A 20,613-nucleotide genomic window follows, 5' to 3' on the forward strand; every position below is an offset into this window, starting at 1 on the left:
GGATTTATACCGGTTAAAGGGTCAACATTATAATCTGTGCATCGGGCTCTGCTTTCCAGCAGATGCAGCCTACAATGCTCAGGCTAAAATCTATAATACCTAGAAGGACAATGTTAATATTTTCTCTTTTAATCTTTTAAATATTAATATGGTGACAGAGAGATATTGATACACAGATCCATCTTTTGCTCCTTCATTCCTGAAATAAATTCTTCTTGTGTTTTAAAAATACTAAAATACTAGATTTTTTATATGCTAGCATTTTATTTAGGAATTATTCATTTATGATCTTAAATATGATCGGTCATTAGAATTATTTTATTGTCAGTATCTGGTCTCAGTGTCAAAGTAATACTTATCAAGAGTTGATGCCGTTTTTTTCTTTTTGTGTGCTCTGAAATACATGTAATTACCAGTTCATTGAAGCTTGATGAAACTTGCATTCAAATTCTATTGGCTTGATGTATTTCTTATATTTGAGAGAGGTGGGATTGGATGTTGGTTGACTGAGGTTTTCTATAACTCCATCAGTCAATAAAATTTTAAATATTAGAACAATTTACAATAAAAATCTAGCTTGAAATTTATGAAACAGAAGAGCATACTCATGACTTGCAATCCAGTAAAATTCTACTTTTATGTATTTTTAAGCTGAAATTATCATAAATGTATAGAAAAATGTATATGCATGGATGAAAGTTCAATACAGCATTTATTATAATGCCAGTAACTTGGAAACTGTATAAATATCCAAAAATAATTGAGATTGATTTATAAGTATGTTCTGTCCATCCCACTGATTTCCTCATAGCCAATGAAAGTTATAGTCTTGAATCTTGGAGACTAAGGAGAGATTATGAGAAAATACTCTGTGTTGGCAAGTGAGACAGCAGTATATTCTGTCACTTAATTTTGCTTTAGAATGGAGAAAGAGAATTAAAGACTAGTAGAATTTATGCCCAAGTTTTAGCCTTGTTATAGTCTTCATTAAATTTTTTTATACATTTTATCATAACATGATGAGACTTTTGCCATCAGGAACAAACTATGTTATAAAATATCTTTTAAAATCACCATTGTTTTCTACACGTGTTATAGCCACACTAATCCAGGATGAGGTGTTAGAGCATCTTGCATATGAGGCAACCTCTTCTACTCCAATGCCGTGTCCTACTTAGAATGAATTGGGATGCAAAATAACCCCACACTAGGACTCAGTGAGAAACTGCTGACACCTTCACTGTTATCATAGCACGTCCCACTGGAGCCCCACTCTTGTCAGAACACATCTAGGGCATCCTCCAAACTACAAAAATAACAGCCCTTACCAAAGGATAATAATGTCTCCATGCCCATCAGCCTAATCCTGGAACAAAAATAAGAGCTTCTTGAATTGAACCAAGGGGATTTTGAAAAAGAAAATTTTCACAGTATACACAAGCATGATTTGTGTTCCACTCAGCACCAGGTACCTAGGAAGGAGACCCTTGTTATAAAGAGAGCTAAAGAGAAACATGCACCGAACCTCTGGCTATCAGCATTGTTATCAAACTGCTGGACAAGAAATCATCTGACCAGGGGAGTGTACAGAGGGTAACTGAAAAGGTATAGAATTAAAATTTCTGAAATCTGATGTAAGCCTTTCACTGAGGAAAATAAATCCCATTAAGGCAATACAATCCACACTGGCTGGCAAAGCTCTTCTGACCTCATGTCTTCCAATTCCCTCTCTTAGCCATTCAATCACCAGGTATGCGTTCAGATCCCGCTAACTGTGGGAGGCATTTTTGCTTTAAAGGAGGGCAGAAATTTGTTGTACAGAGCCTCTGTCTTCAAGGAGCTTATTCTCTAAGGGAATTTCTAAAGTCAAACAATTCTACTGCTGCATTTTCTGTGCCAGAAAGTGAACGAGACACAGAACAGCTGGAAATAAAGTTGAGGCAAAAATCACAAAGCCAGAGGTCTGGAAGTTTTATTCTTTCCAGGGTGGTTGTGAAAACCCAAACACTGAATTTTTGGTTGGGGAGGCAGGGAGAGAAGGATGTAAGCTAGAGACAGTAGTTGTGGAAGAGGGAGAAAAAGAATACCTGAGAGTCTGATAGAAAACAACCTGTGAGGGAGAGGCAAATAATGGGACATTGAAATAGAACATACGTCTCAGAGCATGAGAAAGACTAGCTAAGTCCTGGCAGTGTAATGTAATAATAAAGACGACAATAGCTAACTTTACAGAGTTACTTCCAAATTCCAGGCATTCTATTAGGCATTTGAAATGCCTTATGTTGTCTAATCCTCACCTCTGTGAAGCAGGTATAGATGAGCAACAAACAGCTCAGGGATAAAGTGACTTTTCCCAAGTTCTTGCCCTTAGTGGAGCCAGTGTTTGAATCCAGGCAGCCTGATTTCAGCAATTTCATTTTTATACATTACACCAACGGTCTCAGTGTGGTTCTTAAACCAGTTGCATCAGCATCACATGGGAACTTGCTAGAAATACAAATTTCCAGGTGCCCATCCCAGACCTGCTGATTGAGAAACTGTGGCTATGGAGCCCCAGAAGTAGCAAGACCCCTAGGCAGTTCTGATGCAGCTGATATGCGAGAAACACTGTATCATCTCAGACTTTTTAAAATCAGAGATCTGGAGTCAAATTCACACTCTACTGCATCTCAGCTATATGACCTTTGAAAATTGATATGCCTTTCTAAGCTTCTATTATCCTATATAGAGAGTTAATAATAAGGACCCCTGCATTCTCCAATTCTGGAAGGTTTTATAATGAATAAAATGATTTAAATACAAGCAAAGTATGTAGAGTACAGTTCAAACACTACTTTTAAAACAGATTATCAGTCGCCCAGACCAATATGCCTGAGCTGGACAGAGTGCTAGAGAGAGCACCAAAGTTCAGACACCAATTTCCTAAACATTCTCATCCAGACACCACTGTGGGACTCTGCTGAAAACGCCATCACATTGTGGAAACTGAGAAAATAAAGAAACGCAATTTAAAAATATATATGTATCTTCCACGCAGTCTAGCTTACTTCTATAACTTCCTGTAACACTGAAACACAATCATGCCTCTCTGGAAAATAAGAGAACATTGAACCAACTCTCAGCTGCCCTTTAGGATGATCTGTTTTGCTCCCCTTACCCGCCCCACCCAATGAGCTGCCCACTCACACAAAGCCACCTAAATTAAAATGTAATATAATGCCCTGAATTACAGTGATGCTAAGCTATGAATATAAATGCCTAACAGAACCTTGTTTCTTTTGAATGACTAACCCCATTATTTCAAAAAAAATATCATCTGAGTACTAAAACACTATTGCAAATTCAAGTAATATGTCATACTTCTGTGTGTTTCTAAATACTCAGGTCATTAAAATGATGAAACCATCCTTGAAAATAACTGTGAGCCCTATAATACACTTCATAAGCCATACGGACATGAGAGAGACAGAGTGAGATGAGAGGGAAAGAGGGAGGGTGGAGAGAGAGGGAGGAGAGGGAGGAAGATATTCGGGCTGACTAGCACAAAGGGGATTTATAATATTACTTCAGAAACTTATTACTTGAAAAATGCTGGTAATATCTTCTGACAATGTTTATTTTTATGATATGTTTGATTTACTTTCCAATCCACACAGTTTATTTCATATAATTTGAAAGATATGTCTCATTACCATAATTTATATCAGAAGAACAAAGAATATAGGTTATTATAGCTAACCAAAACTTTAGAGATAGATGGTAAAACTGCTCCTATCAACTTTATAAAGTTAATCAGAGAAGAAGGGAGAGGGAGAACTGAAAATAAAGCACATTTGCAGCACATTCAGCATTAGTCATGAGGTCAGCTTGCTCTCAGACCTGCTTCACCACAGTTGTCTATTGTCCAAGAATCATATAGACCCTGTTACAAAATTATAGTTCCTCTTGACTGTTCTATAGATAAGAACTTGAACATTATAAAGTGTTAAGTTTTTCCTTTGAAATAGTCTCTCAGGTCCTGCATGCTGATGAAACTACTGACTCAGCTGGTCTGAAGAACCTCACTGATGCCAGCTGGTTTGAAGACCTAGATTCCCAAATAAGGCAGTTTCCACATCCCAATTATTTCATCCCACTTACCCCGACCAATGAACAACTCCAATTTTTCAGCCCTTTACCTTCCATAATCCCCTTAAAACTCCAGTCCAGAACTCATCAAGGAGAGATTTGAGTGTTTTCTCCCATCTTCTAATTTGGTGATCTGCAATCATTGAACTTTTTCTCCACTGCAAACCATGCTGTCTCAGTGTAAATGGTCTGTTACTTAAGCAGCAGGCATACAAACTTGGTACTCTAGCAATGGTATAACCTCAGAGATATGTCAAAAGAAAAAGATGTACAGAAATGTTCAAAGGTTTCTCTACGACCACAGAGGTAGTTAGGGGCAGAACCAAGACTAAAATCCTGATCCCCTGGTTCTTTATTCAGGGCATTTTCCTCCATGTGAACATACTTTTGTAGAGAAAGTTAAAAAGAAGAAGAAAGAGAAAACAATCTTATTTAGAGTAACTCCCTCATAGAATCAGGGTCTTTTTTTTCCTTAAGGAATTATTAGTGCAGAATTAGAATTTAAATCTCATTATATCCTAAGGGATTCCATTTTAGTTGCACCTCTGTGACCCTAGGAAGTAAGTGAATCACCTTGAGCCTGTTTTATCACTGGTTCAAGAGCAGTAACTCTGGTTCCCTCCCAGTGTTGCTGTGCTCCAGGTGTTAACCTGGAGCTCATCAAAAGTAATGCTTAACAAATAAGCATTATCATGAATCCTGGGAATAGGAGTTGAGTCACACACAGAGTGAGTATGCTAAGCTACAGCCTTTTCCATGACCTGAATGGTCTGCCAGGATATATGGTTGAAAAGGAACAGCCACTTAAAAATTCATTCAAAAAGGCAGGCCTTGAGGAGTAAATAGGAGTTTGCCAGGTTAGAAGGGAAAATATAACATGCTTGTTTGTACAAACAAGCATGTTATGTTTCTCCAAAAGTACTCTCTTATCCCTGCTCTGTTGTCTATTCCTGACTTTGAGATCCATACCTAGAGGATTAAAGGTAAAACATACGGGATTGAAGGGGGCTGTTTGTCCCACATTACAATCCTCAAGAAATGGCCTTGAAAAAAGACTAGCAGGTAAAAGGGCAGAGACAACATAGGTGACATGACCAAGAGTCACACATACAAATTATCTAAAACCAATTTACCCTTTCTCTCTCTCCCTTCTCCCTTTTTCCTACTCAGATCCAGATCTGTCACTGCATACATATCACCAAGTCATACCCATTCTACTTCCAAAATGTTTCTCAACTTTATCTCCTTTCCTGCTGGCCATATCTAGATCATCTCATTTAATGGTCATTCATGCATTCACCCAGCCAACATCTTTGAGAGCCTCTTACATTATAAGCATGACAGTGAATACCAACATTGGGGGGATGGTTTATGGAAGAATATTCCTGGCTCCTTGGGAGATCCTCACATTGGCTACTTACCCAACAGGTCTTCTATTCTCATCAGTATAATCCATCCTCTATGAAAGACATTATTATCTCTTTTTTTTTTTTTTCCTTGAGATGGTAGTTTCGCTCTTGTTACCCAGGCTGGAGTGCAATGGCACAATCTCGGCTCACTGCAACCTCCGCCTCCTGAGTTCAAGCAATTCTCCTACCTCAGCCTCCCAAGTAGCTAGTACTACAGGCGCGCGCCACCATGCCCAGGTAATTTTTGTATTTTTAGTAGAGGTGGGGTTTCACTTTGTTGACCAGGATGGTCTCGATCTCTTGACCTTGTGATCCACCCGCCTCAGCCTCCCAAAGTGCTGGGATTATAGGTGTGAGCCACCGCACCCGGTAAAAGACATTATTACCTCTTAACTTGAAAGAAAAAAAAAAAAGTACTAGATTGTTTGAAGTGCTCAGAATTCCATGCATATTCAGTTGCCCAGGCCTTTGCTGTTCCCCTTTGAGCAGACTCCCCTTCTAACCTGGCAAACTCCTATTTACTCCTCAAGGCCTGCCTTTTTCTATGATCCCATAGCAGGTTTCCCATATTTCCATTATGACTAATATCCATTTCCTCAGTGCCTAACAAGTGCCTACTGTTCAGCAGGTGCTAAGTCAAGAGTAGATGAAGAGATATTTTTTTCTTTTCCCTTGGAATTGTTCATGTTTCAGGAACCAGTCTAACAGTCAGATCTGACAGTTATAATCAGACCGTTGCTTTATTTTCATTCAGTATTTGATCTTCTCTCAATTATTCTAGGCTCAGTTCACATGCAATGCACAACAACAGAAAAATGTGTTCAGATGCTCCAGAACAAAACAAAGACCACTCTTTTCAGTCACAGCCATGCATAAAAAGCACATACTGAACTCCTTTCAGGATTAAAGAAGACTGGATCTATATCTCAAATGTTCCTTCCTCCCCTTTCCGTTCATTCATTCATTCAACAACATTTGCTGAGCGCTTAATATGTGGCAAATGCTGTTACAAGAACTTAAACATTTATAATTGAATATTTATCTAAACCATGAAATCCTAAACAGATAGATTCACTTCCAGCAGGGAATGCATCTGTGGAACCCCAGAAACTGTGAAAAAAAAAATTCCAGCAGTAAATACCTTTTCCTGGGAGAGAGAATGGCTTTAAGTAGATTCTCAAAAAGTCCCTGATTCCAAAAAGAAAAAAAAATATTATTCTATATTGCTCTACATCCTGCTTAGAATAATAAATATTTATACCTGAACAAGTTCCAAGATCTTACTATTTACTATATAAAAGAAAAATAATGGCAAAGTTTTTGGACTCCTGGCAAGATGGCCAAATAGGAACAGTTCCGGTCTGTAGCTTCTAGCAAGACCAACACAGAAGGCGGGTGATTTCTGCATTTCCAACTGAGGTACCCAGTTCATCTCATTAGGATTTGTTAGACAGTGGGTGCAGCCCACAGAGGGTGAGCAGAAGCAGGATGGGGCGCTGCCTCACCTGGGAAGAGAAAGGAGCAGGGGAGCCTCCCTCCCTCAGCCAAAGGGAAGCCATGAGGGACTGTGTCATCTGGCCTAGACACTATGCTTCTCCCACAGTTTTTGCAACCCACAGACGAAGGGATTTCCTCATGTGCCTACACTACCAGGGCCCTGGGTTTCAAGCACAAAACTAGGCTACTGGTTAGGCAGACACTGAGCTAGCTACAGGGTTTTTTTTCTTACCCCAGTGGCACCTGGAACCCCAGCAAGACAGAACCATTCACTCCCCTAGAAAGGGAGCTGAAGCCAGAGAGCCAAATGGTCTCACTCAGGGGGTCCCACTCCCATAGAGCCCAGCAAGCTAATAACCACTGATTTGAAATTCTTGCTGCCAGCAAAACAGTCAGAAGTTGACCTGGGATGCTTGGGCTTGGTGAAGGTTTGGGCATCCTCCATTACTGAGGCTTGAGTAGGTGGTTTTCCCCTCACAGTGTTAAGTAAGCTGCTAGGAAGTTTGGCAAAACTCACCGCAACATGGCAAAGCAGTTATACAGCCAGACTGCTTCTCTAGATTCGTCCTCACTGGGCAGAGAATCTGTGAAAGAAAGGCAGCAGCCCCAGTCAGGGCTTATAGACAAAACTCTCACCTCCCTGGGACAGAGCACCTGGGGAAAGGGGTGGCTGTGGGCAGACTTAAACAGACTCAAACGTTCCTGCCTGCCAGCTCTGAAGACAGTAGAGGATCTCCTGGCACAGCTCTGCTAAGGGACATATTGTCTCCTCAAGTGGGTCCTTGATCCCCATGCCTCCTGACTGGGAGACACCTCCCAGCAGGTGTTGACAGAAATTCCATACAGGAGAGTTCCAGCTGGCATCAGGCAGATGACCCTCTGGGGTGAAGCCTCAAAAGGAAGGAACATGCAGCAATCTTTGCTTTACTGCAGCCTCCACTGGTGACACCCAGGAAAACAGGGTCTGGAGTGGACTCTAGCAGATCTGCAGAAGAGGGTCCTGACTGTTAGAAGTAAAACTAACAAACAGAAAGCAATAACATCGACATCAACAACAACAACAAAAATGCCCATTCAAAAACCCCATCCAAAGGTCATCAGCATCAAAAATCAAAGGTACATAAATCCACAAAAATGAGGAAAAACAATCACAAAAAGGCTGAAAATTCCAAAAACCAGAATGCCTCTTCTCCTGCAAATGATTGCAACTTCTCTCCAGCAAGGGCACAAAACTGGATGGAGAATGAGTTTGATGAACTGCCAGAGGTAGGCTTCAGAAGGTGGTTAATAACAAACTCCTCTGAGCTAAAAGAGCATGTTCTAGCCCAGTGCAAAGAGACCAAGAACCTTGATTAAAGGTTACATGAACTGTTAACTGGGAATAATCAGTTTAGAGAAGAACATAAATGACCTGACAGAGCTGAAAAACACAGCATCAGAACTTCGTGAAGCATATCATGTATCAATAGCTGAATCCATCAAGTGGAAGAAAGCATATCAGAGACTGAAGATCAACTCAGTGAAATAAAGCATGAAGACAAGATTAGAGAAAGAAGAATAAAAAGGAATGAACAAAGCCTTCAAGAAATACAGGACTATGTGAAAAGACCAAATCTATGATTGATTGGTGTACCTGAAAGTGACAGGAAGACTGAAACCAAGTTGTAAAACATACTTCGGGATATTATCCAGGAGAACTTCCCCAACATAGCATGACAGACTAACATTCACATTCAAGAAATACCAAGAACACTACTAAGATACTTCTTGAGAAAAGTAACCACAAGACACATAATCAACAGATTCTCCAAGGTTGAAACAAAGAACAAAATGTTAAGGGAAGCCAGACAGAAAGGTCAGGTTACCTACAAAGAGAAGCCCACCAGACTAACAGCAGAGACCCTACAAGCCAGAAGAGAGTGTGAGCCAATATTCAACATTCTTAAAGAAAAGAATTTTCAACCCAGAATTTCATATCCAGCCCAACTAAGCTTCATAAGCAAAGGAGAAATAAAATCCTCTACAGACAAGCAAATGCTGAGGGATTCTGTCACCATCAGACCTTCCTTACAGGGAAAGCTAAGTATGAAAAAAAATGAAGCACTAAATATGGAAAATATATATATCGATACCAGCCACTGCAAAAGCATGCCAAAAATATAAAGATCAATGACACTACGAAGAAACTGCATCAACTAACGTGCAAAATAACCAGCTAGCATCATGATGACAGGATCAAATTCACACATAACAATATTAACCTTAAATGTAAATGAACTAAATGCCCCAATTAAAAGACACAGACTGGAAAATTGGATAAAGAGTCAAGAACCATTGGTGTGCTGTATTCAGAAGACCCACCTCATGTGCAAAGATGTACATAGGCTCTAAATAAAGGAATGGAAGAATATTTACTAAGCAAATGAAAAACTAAATAAAAAGCCAGGGGTTGCAATCCTAGTCTCTGACGAAACAGACTTAGGGCCAAGAAAGATCAAAAAAGACAAAGAAGGACATTACATAATGGCTAAAGGGATCAACGTAACAAGAAGAGCTAACTATCCTAAATATATATGCACCCAATACAGGAGCACCCAGATTCATAAAGCAAGTTCTTAGAGACCTATAAAGATAGGCAGATGCCCACACAATAATAGTGGGAGACTTTAACTCCCCACTGTCAATATTAGACAGATCAATGAGACAAAATTAACAAGCATATTCAGGACTTGAACTCAGCTCTGGACCAATCAGATCTAATAGACAGCTACAGAACTCTTTACCCCAAATCAACGGAATATACATTCTTCTCAGCCCACATAGCACTTATTCCAAAATCAACCACATAATTGGAAGTAAAACACTCCTCAGCAAATGCAAAAGAATGGAAATCATAGCAAACAGTCTCTCAGACCATAGTGCAATCAAATTAGAACACAGGATTAAGAAACTCAATCAACACCACACAACTACAGGGAAACTGAACAACCTGCTCCTGAATGACTACTTTAAGGGAGAAATAAGTAAGTTCTTTGAAAACAATGAGAACAAAGACATGATGTACCAGAATCTCTGGGACATAGCTAAAGCAGTATGTAGAGGGAAGTTTATAGCACTAAATGCCCATATCAGAAAGTGGGAAAGATCTAAAATCTACACCTTAACATCACAATTAAAAGAACTAGCAAAGCAAGAGCAAACAAATTCAAAAGCTAGCAGAAGACAAGAAATAACTAAGATCAGAGCAGAACTGAAGGAAATAGAGACATGAAAAACCCTTCAAAAAATCAATGAACCCAGGAGCTAGTTTTTTGAAGATTAACAAAATATACAGACCACTAGCCAGACCAATAAAGAAGAAAAGAGAGAAGAATCAAATAGACAATAAAAAATGATAAAGGAACTATCACCACTGATCCCACAGAAATACAAACTACCATCAGAGAATACTGTAAGCACCTCTATGCAAATAGTATATTTGATAGAGCATGTGGGCAAGAAATACATAATTATAGTTTTTTCAAAAATTAAACTTTTATTTAAAGTCAACTTAAGAGAGTGGGGGTTATAATCTTCCCTTAGGCTGTACTCTCTAGGTCCTCTGGAGTTACTGCTCTTTATGACTTTTTCTGCTTCTAGTGAATTTCACCAGTCAAAGAAGACTAGTAAAGGGCATCCAGCTCACATGGAAGGAACGTAATTTCGTGAGTCAATGAGAGTGCCAGCAAAGCATCTGCAACTGTCTTTATTACACCATAGAACCACATCCTCTTGAATGCTTCTCTGATCCCCTAAGATATCATTAGGTCCAAAAACTCCAGTCACTACATTAAAATTTGATGAGCAAAAAGTAATTCCTTTAAAAGGTTAAATGCCTTCCTTTTTGCCCCAGAAGGTTATCTAAACTCATTTACAAAACCCTATTATGCTCAATATATTTTTTGTCCCTGCAATTGCACACTCTACCTTTGCTATATTCCCTGGAAGTCTGGCCTCTAAGGGCTACCTCAGTGGATCCCTTGCCCTTAGGTTTCCAGCTGGGGGCAGTCAATGGGGGACACTGGCAAGGAAGTAAAGACCAAGAGGAGAGTGAGCAAGAGCATTTCCCTTCAGCTTCCAAGTCACTGTAGTTGATTCCATTCCTCTAGCTAAGCTAAGGCCAAGACCCCTGGCAGTCAGGACCCTCTAGAATGACAGCTATTTTCTCTAGTTTCAACAATTTCCTTCTCCTTTTGTCCCTTCAGAGTTACATATTATTTGCCTTTATTTCTCTTGCATTTAGCTCCGTGTCTAGCACTTGGTAGGTGTTTAATGACTGTTTGGATAAAGAACTGTTGGATGAATGGGTAAATGAGAGAATGGCAAAGGACGTACATTTAAGAGAAGAAAATATTCACGACAACTGAGCATCAGGATTAGGATTATGAAACTTCTTATTTTCCTCTCCTCTAGAGAGAGGAAAAAGAAAAAAAGAAAAATCAACAAAAAGAAATGCCTGTCCTCTCAGAAGACAGTAAATGCTATTCTTTCACAGACGTTGAAGCCAACGAAAATACTAAGGGTTACACATCAACACTTCCTTGGCACACAATAGTTCTCTGCCTGGTGAATTCCTCAAATTCAGCTGGCCAACTTGGAGCCTCATGATAGCACTTACAAGCAGAGTTTCTTTGTATGAGGTAAAGTGCAGAGAGCTAGAATAAATGCCAATTCCCAGTGATCTCTTGTCCCCTTTCAAACAAACTGATGGCATTACTGGGAACATGGAATGCTGGTCTTTCCTGTTGGAAATCCAAAAGAGAAACATTGAGCCCTCAAGGAAGCTGCTGCTCTCATGGAACAAAGGGTGCCCCTCACATCTGAAAAGAATCATTCAACAGTGTGAAGGGGCTAAAAAACCCATTCCTACAGCTCACAGCTGGACCCAGCTGAAGACACAAAGGGAGAAGACCAAATGGTACAGAGCTCTAAACGGGTCTGTTTTGAAGGTAGTTCTGAACTGGACCAGAGGTGATCTGAGCTCTCAGCCCGCATTTGTTCTTCCCTTTCTAGCTAACCTCAGGCAAGCTACTCTTGTTTCTAGGGTTCTACTTCCTCCTGCATAATGGGAAGGCTGGAACAGATGTTTCAATGAACCTATCTCAGATCTACCATTCTGAAATCACAAGTCTCCAATAAAGCCTGGCAACAAAGCACTAATACAATGGGTTTTACTCCTAATCTTTCTCTGAAATCCCAGTTTTCTCATATATTTTTTAAAAAGAGAATTGGAGCATACAAACGTCTACAATTAGTTTGTCTCACCTTTTTTTCATCAATGTACACAACCCCCCTAAACTCACCTTTTTAGCCCTAAAAATCCCAACTGGTTGTAACAGCTGAGTGTGATTTAGCATAAACTCACAGTGTGTCTCGTGACCTGGAGAAAAGTCATTTTGTACAACTAATTTGCGGTATGATAGCCATCTTAAAAGATAACAAAACCTGAGTTTAGAAGAAGAAAAGAAAGGCTGGAGATTCTCAGCAGTGTTCAAGAAGATTTTGAGGTGATCTTGAAAAAATTCCTGTCATTTCAAAGTTCTACCAAGCCTCTATTCTATGAACTACTTCTTCTCCCCAGAGTCCATCTATGGAAAAAAAAAAAAAAGTCAATTTTTTCCCAAGAAGAATCAATGTAGTAATAATAATAGAAATATGTGATGATGATGATATCTGACATTTATATGACCTCTGGTATGGATCAGGTATGATTCTAAGTGTCTTATATATATTAATTAACTTATTCTTCAACACAGCTTTTAATGATAGATACTATTATCATCTCCACTGGCAAATAAGAAAGTTGAGGATCAAAAAGCTTTAGTAATTTTCTTAAGGTCTTCCAGCAGAGCTGGTGGCAGGACTGGTATTTGAACCCAGGCAATTTCATACCAGTATTAATGCTTTTAACTCACTATACTGAATGGCTTCTCCCACATCAGAAGATATCATTCCAAAGAAATCTGGAAAGAATGTTTTGAACAGTTATGACAGTGGAAGAATGGGCATTAATTTTTATCTCCCGGGTCAATTTAATTTGTATACCTACTTAACTATTACCCAGGAAGAATAGGAATAATGTCAAAAGCATTTATCTTGTCAAAAAAATCATTGGTTTGCCAAGCGGAACGTTGATTATTTTTTACCCTAAGAATTGAGCAGATTGTCAAGCTACAAAATCTGTATTCCTGAGCTCCTTTACCCTATTTGAAATATGTTATCCCAAACTGCAGTCCCAGACCAGTTCCTTTGAATCACCATGGCAACCAGAGTCAGCAGACATGCCCCCATGTAAATTTACAGGGGAAGGGCTGTCATTAAAATCCTGTTGGTGGTAGGAAGGAGGTATGTGGTAGGAAGGAGGTATGTGGACAGAATCTGTCCTACCAGAGACTTTTCATTCTAAAACGGGAAACACTCTTGCTTTTGTCAGAACTTCCTGTTGTCAGGTCTTAATACATTAATTTCTTTTCCTCTCCCTGGAAGAGGTTAATGAAAATCCTTAATTTCTGTTCCCCCTCACAACCGTAATTGTAAAATTTCTTGTGCACATATATATGTGTGCATATGTGTTATGTGCATATGTCTGCATCTGTACACACATATGTGCATATATGTATATATGCATATACAGCAAATACACATGTATTATACACACAATGTGCACATACACACACACCTAACACATGCATGCACATATGTACTGACTTCCCAACTCTCCTTGTCATAGCACTCTCAGCTTAAATGACTCTGACAGATGACCTGCTTGTCTGGAAGTCGATTCAGCTGAGAAAAGATACCAAGCAGCATCTACCTTCTCTGCCTGTAATGAGAAAAGGGCCCACTCACATCTGATCTGATTCATTAAGGTTATCATTGACAGAAAAATCCCTGCTTGCTCCTCCCTGCCTCCCATATTCTGTCAACAGGGTCAAGCCTACCTGCCCATTGTTTCTCTTGCCACCTGAGACTGTACAAAAAGGATTAAAGAAAAAGAGACGGGCTAGGCACAGTGGCTCACGTATGTAATCTAGCACTTTGGAAGGCTGAGGTGGGCAGATTGCTTGATCTCAGGAGTTCAAGACCAGCCTGGGAAACATGATGCAACTTTGACTCTACAAACAGTACAAAAATTAGCCTAGTGTGGTGGTGCACGCCTATAGTCCCAGCTACTCAGGAGGCTGAGGTGGGAGGATGGCTTGAGCCTGGGAGGTGGAGGTTGCCATGAACCAAGGTTGCACTCCAGCTGGGTGACAGAGCCAGACCCTGTCTCAAAAAAATCAAACAAATAAATGAATAAATAGAGATAAAGACAGAGAACCGTCAAATTTTTTCAAAATTTATATCATTCATTTTTAACAATGGTTTTAAAACCATCATCAAATTGAGACTGTGGCCTCAGAGGAATTGGCAAAACCTATCTTGCAAGAGAGAACTGCCTGTCAAATTTTAACTAGGTTCTGGGGCTTTTAAATGTCCCTTTCAACACTGAATCTGCAAGTTAAGAGAACCCAAAGGCATGAGGAGAAATAGTAGGCAATAGGAAAATCAGCCTGCAGGAAACAAAGGACAAAAGCACAGGTTTCATGGTGTGATAGAAAAGCCCTGGATGGCAACTTGAGTGAGTTACCTGGGCATGAGAATGACTTCTCCTAGATGCCTAGTCCTTATACTTTGAGAATGGGGGTGGGGGATTTGATTCATCTATCCAAGGCTTCTCCCATTGCTACCAGCTTAGCTTTCTATGCAAACATTCTAGAACTATGACAAGCCCTGGGTGCGGCTGGCTCCAACCTCTTCAGTGTAGTTCACCTCATATCCTGGAAAATCTACTCATGCTGCTTCTGCAGGCCCTCAGTAGCTACACTGCAGAAATAAACACTCTGACATCTACACTCATGAAGGGAAATGAAAGGTGACCCTGGAAAGAATGAGGTAATTTTGTGCCAGTTCCTATCCCAAGGGACTTTGTAAGGAAGAGAAATCAGAATATAGGCGTTCTTAGTACTTCTGTTTGTGTATTTGAATTATAAACATATATATGTACATGTAGATATGTATGCCTAGTATACACAGAACTTAACCAACAAATACATCAGGTTATGAGGAAATGACATGCCAACAAGGATGAGCATCACATCATGGGTTGTAACAGTGAAATAAACTAACATAATAAACAGTAAATAATTTAAATGTCCACTGATACACTACAAGTAAAGTAGATGACACATCCATACTATGCAGTTTCTACAGATTAGTAGAATTGTGGATGCTGATATTTTTAAAAAAAAAAACAAAAAACAAAAAAAAAACTCCAAGTTTTTTTTGAGATGGAGTCTCACTCTATCGCCCAGGCTGGAGTGCAGTGGTACAGTCTCAGCTCACTGCAACCTCTGCCTCCCAGGTTCAAGCAATTGGGTGATCCATCCACCTCGCAAGGTCAGGAGTTCAAGACCAGACTGTCCAATACAGTGAAACCCCATTTCCACTAAAAGTGCTGGGATTACAAGCGTGAGCCACCGTGCCTGGCTGTTTTTAAAACTTAATAACCTGTCACTATTTTTTTTCTTTAAAGAATAGTCTCTCATTCTTTTCTCCCTCCCCCAACCTCCTGTGTAACATTCTATCCTTAAAGTGTTTCTAGAAGGGTCACAGTAGTATTAGTGGTTGTACATGGAGAAGAAGGCTAGGGTCAGAAGCCTATGCTAGGAGGGATTTTGTAGGGTTGATTTTTTTTTAATACTAAGACCATGGCTTATTTTTCCAATTAAAAAAAAAAAGGTTTGCTTCATATAAAACCAACAAACAAAAACACAAAGGCAACAAAAAACTTCGATAAAGTTCACCAAAGCTATTTTCCCTGTATGAGATCACTATGTGGCAATTTGGGTCTGAGACTCTCTAGAAGAAAAAGGCTTTAATTTTTATTATTTTAAAGAGAGTGAAGATTTTTTAAAATAGAAGAGGAGGAAAATAGAGGGAAAGAGAGAAAAGTCTCCTTCTGAGGTGAATGTCAAAAAATTATATCTAGTATCAATACCCACGAGGAAAACCAATTAAGGGAAGCTAAGTGGGGGGAAATCATAAAAAAAAGATCAAGGAAATTACTTCTGAGTTAAAGTCAAAGGCAATGACCCAGTTGTATAATGGCTAGGAAGGATTTGGCAGTTGGCTTTTACATATCTGAAAGGAATAAACAATTAACACTAAAAACACTAAACACTAAAAAATTAATAGGTGATAAAGGAAAAACATTTTCATTCTTAACAAACCCACTTTAAGTAAAATTCCCTCATTCTTTTTCCCAAGAGTCTTTGTAAAGATGAAAATCAAATATTAACTAATTCTTCTGAGAAACAATATTCAAGCACCTTGGAGTAAATTTTTGGATAAAGGAGCCACAGTGAGAGGGCTCCAAATTTGCACTTAAATTGTTTCATGAGTGGACCAAGCCACTTAGAAGAAATCTTTACCACAAAGTTGATGATTAGTCCAAGCAAGATGCCATTTTGTTGTCACAGTAACAAACAAGATTGATACATTAGCTGTGACAACACCTTCTCCTTTCAGAGTTGTGAAAAGTAGCACAAGAGACACTCACACCTCAATTAGACACTACAACTAAAGTTGCAACCTATGCTTAATATTCAGTGAATTGATATTTAACAATCATCCAAAAAAAGAAACTAACCATGTCTCATACCATGCAAACACATACATGCACATATACACACACTCAAACACAAAGACGTACAATAGAAACCACGGTTGTGCCATTCAGTTTCAAGCATCTCCTCTATGCAGTTCTTTCGATTTTTAATTTTCCTACATCATTAAAGATTTTTATTTAAAAAAATTTTCCATAAGTTACTGGGGTACAGGTGGTATTTGGCTACATAAGTTCTTTTGTAATTTGTGAGATTTTGGTGCACTCATCAGCCGAGCAGTATACACCACACCATTTGCAGTCTTTTATCCCTCACACTCCTCCCACTCATCTCCCCAAGTCCCCAGAGTCCATTATATCATTCTTATGCCTTTGCATCCTCGTAGCTTAGCTCCCACATATCAGTGAGAACATATGATGCTTGGTTTTCCATTCCTGAGTTACTTCACTTAGAATAATAGTCTCCGATCTCATCCGAGTCACTGCAAATGCTGTTAATTCATTCCTTTTTACGGCTGTGTAGTAATCCATCATATATATTTTTATGACTGTGTAGAATTCCATCATATATATGTATGTGTATGTGTGTGTGTGTGTGTGTGTGTGTGTGTGTGTGTGTATGCACCACAGTTTCTGTATCCACCCTCCTCTTTCCTTGGTTAATGTTGCCAATGGTCTATCAATTTTACTTATCTTTTCAAAGAACCAGCTTTTGTTTCATTTATCCTTTGTAATTTGTTTCATTTATCCTTTGTAATTCTTTTTGTTTCAGTTTCATGTAGTTCTGCTCTGCTCTTGGTTATTTCCTTTCTTCTACTGGGTTTCGGTTTGGTTTGTTTTTATTTTTCTAGTTCCTTGAGGTATGACCTTAGAGTGTCAGTTTGTGCTCTTTAATTCTTTTTGATGTAGGCTTTTAGGGCTATATACTTTTCTCTTAGCACTGCCTTCGCTGTATCCCAGAGGTTTTGACAGGTTGTGTCATTATTGTTGTTCAAAGAATTTTTTAATTTTCATCTTGACTTTGTTTTTGATCCAATGCTCATTCAGGAGCAGGTTATTTACTTGCTATGTATTTGCATGGTTTTGAAGGTTCCTTTTAGAGTTGATTTCCAATTTTATTCCATGTGTTCTGAAAGAATGCTTGATATAATTTCAATTTTTTTTAATTGAGGTTCATTTTATGGACTTTCATATGGTCTATTGTAGAGAAAGTTCTGTTCACTGTTGAATAGAATGTGTATTCTGTGGTCCTTGGATGAAATGTTCTGTATATATCTGTTAAATCTATTTGTTCCAAAGTATAGTTTAAATTCATTGTTTCTTTGTTGACTTGTCTTGATGACCTGTCTAGTGCTGTCAATGGAGTATGGAAGTCCCCCACTGTTATTGTGTTGCTCTCTATCTCATTTCCTAGGTCTATTAGTAATTGTTTTATAAATTTGGGAGCTCCAGTGTTAGGTGCATATCTGTTTAGGGTTGTGATATTTTCCTTTTGGACAAGACTTTTACTGTCATATAAGCCCCTCTTTGTCTCTTTTAATGGCTGTTGCCTTAAAATTTGTTTTGTCTAAGAATAGTCACTCCTGCTCACTTTTAGTGTCCATTTGCATGAAATGCCTTTTTCCACCTCTTTAAGTTTATGTGAGTCCTTATATGTTAAGTGAGTCTCCTGAAGGCTGCAAATGGTTGGTGAGTTCTAATCCATTTTGCGGTTCTGTATCTTTTAAGTGGAGCTTTTAAGCCATTTACATTCAGTGTTAGTATTGAAATGTGAGGTACCATTGCATCCACCAAGCTATTAGTTACCTGTGTATTTTGGGTTTTTCGGGTTTTTTTTTTTTTTTTTGGTTGTTGCTGTTTTATTTTTGTTTTGCTTTTTAACTTGTTTTTTGTTTTATAGGTCCTATGTGATTTATGCTTTAAAGAGACTGCATTTTGATGTGTTTCCAGGATTTGTTTCAAGATTTAGAGCTCCTTTTAGCAGTTCTTATAGTGGTGGCTTGGTAATGACAAATTCTCTCAGCATTTGTTGTCTGAAAAAGACTGAATCTTTCCTTCATATATGATGCTTAGTTTTCCTAGTTACAAAATTCTTGGCTGATAATTGTTTTGTTTGAAGAGGCAGAAGGTAGGGCCCCAATCCCTTCTGACCTGTACAGTTTCTGCTAAGAAATCTGCTGTTAATCTGATAAGTTTTCCTTTATTGGTTACCTGGTGCTTCCATCTCACAACTCTTTAGATTCTTTCCTTCATCTTAACTTTGGAAAACTTGATGAAAATGTGCCTAGGTGAATATCTTTTTGGATGAATTTCCCAAATGTTCTTTGTGCTTCTTGTATTTGGATGTTTGTGTCTCTAGCGAGGCCAGGGAAGTTTTCCTCAATTATTCCCCCAAATGTGTTTTCCAAGCTTTTAGATTTCTCTTCTTTCTTAGAAACACCCATTATTCTTAGGTTTGGTTGTTTAACATAATTCCAGACTTCTTGGAGATTTTGTTCATATTTTCTTATTCTTTTTTGTCTTTGTTGGATTGGATTAATTTGAAGACCTTGTCTTCAAGCTCTAAATTTCTTTCTTCTACTTGTTCAATTCTATTGCTGAGACTTTCAGAGCATTTTGCATTTCTAAAGGTACATTCAAAGTTCCTGAATTTTTTATTGTTTTTTTAAGCTATTTTCTTGAACATTTCTCCCTTCACTTCTTGTATCATTTTTTGGATGTCCTTGCATTAGGCTTTGCCTGTCTCTGGTCCCTCCTTGATTAGCTTAATAATTAACCTCCTGAATTTTTTTTTTTTTTTTTTTCAGGTAAATCAGGGATTTCTTCTTGGTTTGGATCCATTGCCAGTGAACTAGTATGATTTTGTGGGATGTTGATGAGCCTTGTTTAGTCATATTACCAGGGTCAGTTTTCTGTTTCCTTTTCATTTGAGTAGACTCTGTCAGAGGGAAGGGCTAGGATTGAAGGCTCTTGTTCAGATTCTTTTGTCCCACATGGTGTTCCCTTGACGTAGTACTCTCTCCCTTTTCCTAGATGTGGCTTCCTGTGAGCCAAACTGCAGTGATGGTTGTCTCTCTTCCAGGTCTAGACACCCAGAAAGTCTACCCAATTCCAGGCTGTTACTAGGGGGTTGTCTGCACAGAGTTCTGTGATATGAACTGTCTATGGGTTTCTCAGTGGTGGATACCACTGCCTGTTCCAGTGGAGGTGGTAGAGGCTCAATGGACTCTGTAAAGGTTCTTAACTTTAGTGGTTCAGTGCTTTATCTTTGTGTTGTTTGGCCTCCTGCCAGGAGGTGGTGCTTTCCAAAGCACATCAGCTGTGGCAGTACGGGGAGGAACCAGTGGTAGGTGGGACCCTGGAACTCCCAAGATTATATTCCATTTGTCTTCTGCTACCAGGCTGGGTAGGGAAGGAACATCAGGTGAGGGCAGGGCTAGGCATGTGTGAGCTCAGACTTTCCTTGGCCAGGTCTTGCTGTGACTGCTGTGGGAGTGAGACTCCCATGTCACTGGTTTTGTGTACCTAGGAGGATTATGGCTGCCTCTGCTGAGTCATGCAGGTTGTCAGGGAAGTGGAGAAAAGCTGGCAGTTACAGGCTTTACCCAGCTCCCACACAAACTGAAGGGTCAGTCTCACTCCCACCATGCCCCTCCTGTTTGTTACAGCCCCTAGCTTGTTATAAGGCAGAGAGCAATATGGGTTTGAAAACCTGCCGCAGGCTACCTGCCTCCTAGCTGTGAAAGAAAAAGGCTTGGTTCTTCCCCGATCTGTGGAGCCTGCACACTGGATTTGTACCCTCCCCTGAGTTCTGGCCAGAAGGCTTCTCACACAGAATTTCTAAATTGTTACGAAGTTCAGCTATAGATTTTC

At 39.2% G+C, this 20,613-nt stretch overlaps 1 protein-coding gene across 3 annotated transcripts in view; it reads right to left on the reverse strand.

Moving 5' to 3' along the window:
- Window positions 1-20,613, reverse strand: part of CPNE4 (copine 4) — a 488,529-nt gene that overhangs the window by 409,305 nt on the left and 58,611 nt on the right. The gene's annotated exons all lie outside the window — the stretch shown is intronic.

The sequence above is a fragment of the Saimiri boliviensis genome, chromosome 9 (assembly GCF_048565385.1).
Source record: "Saimiri boliviensis isolate mSaiBol1 chromosome 9, mSaiBol1.pri, whole genome shotgun sequence".
In the NCBI taxonomy this organism is placed as follows: Eukaryota; Metazoa; Chordata; class Mammalia; order Primates; family Cebidae; genus Saimiri; species Saimiri boliviensis.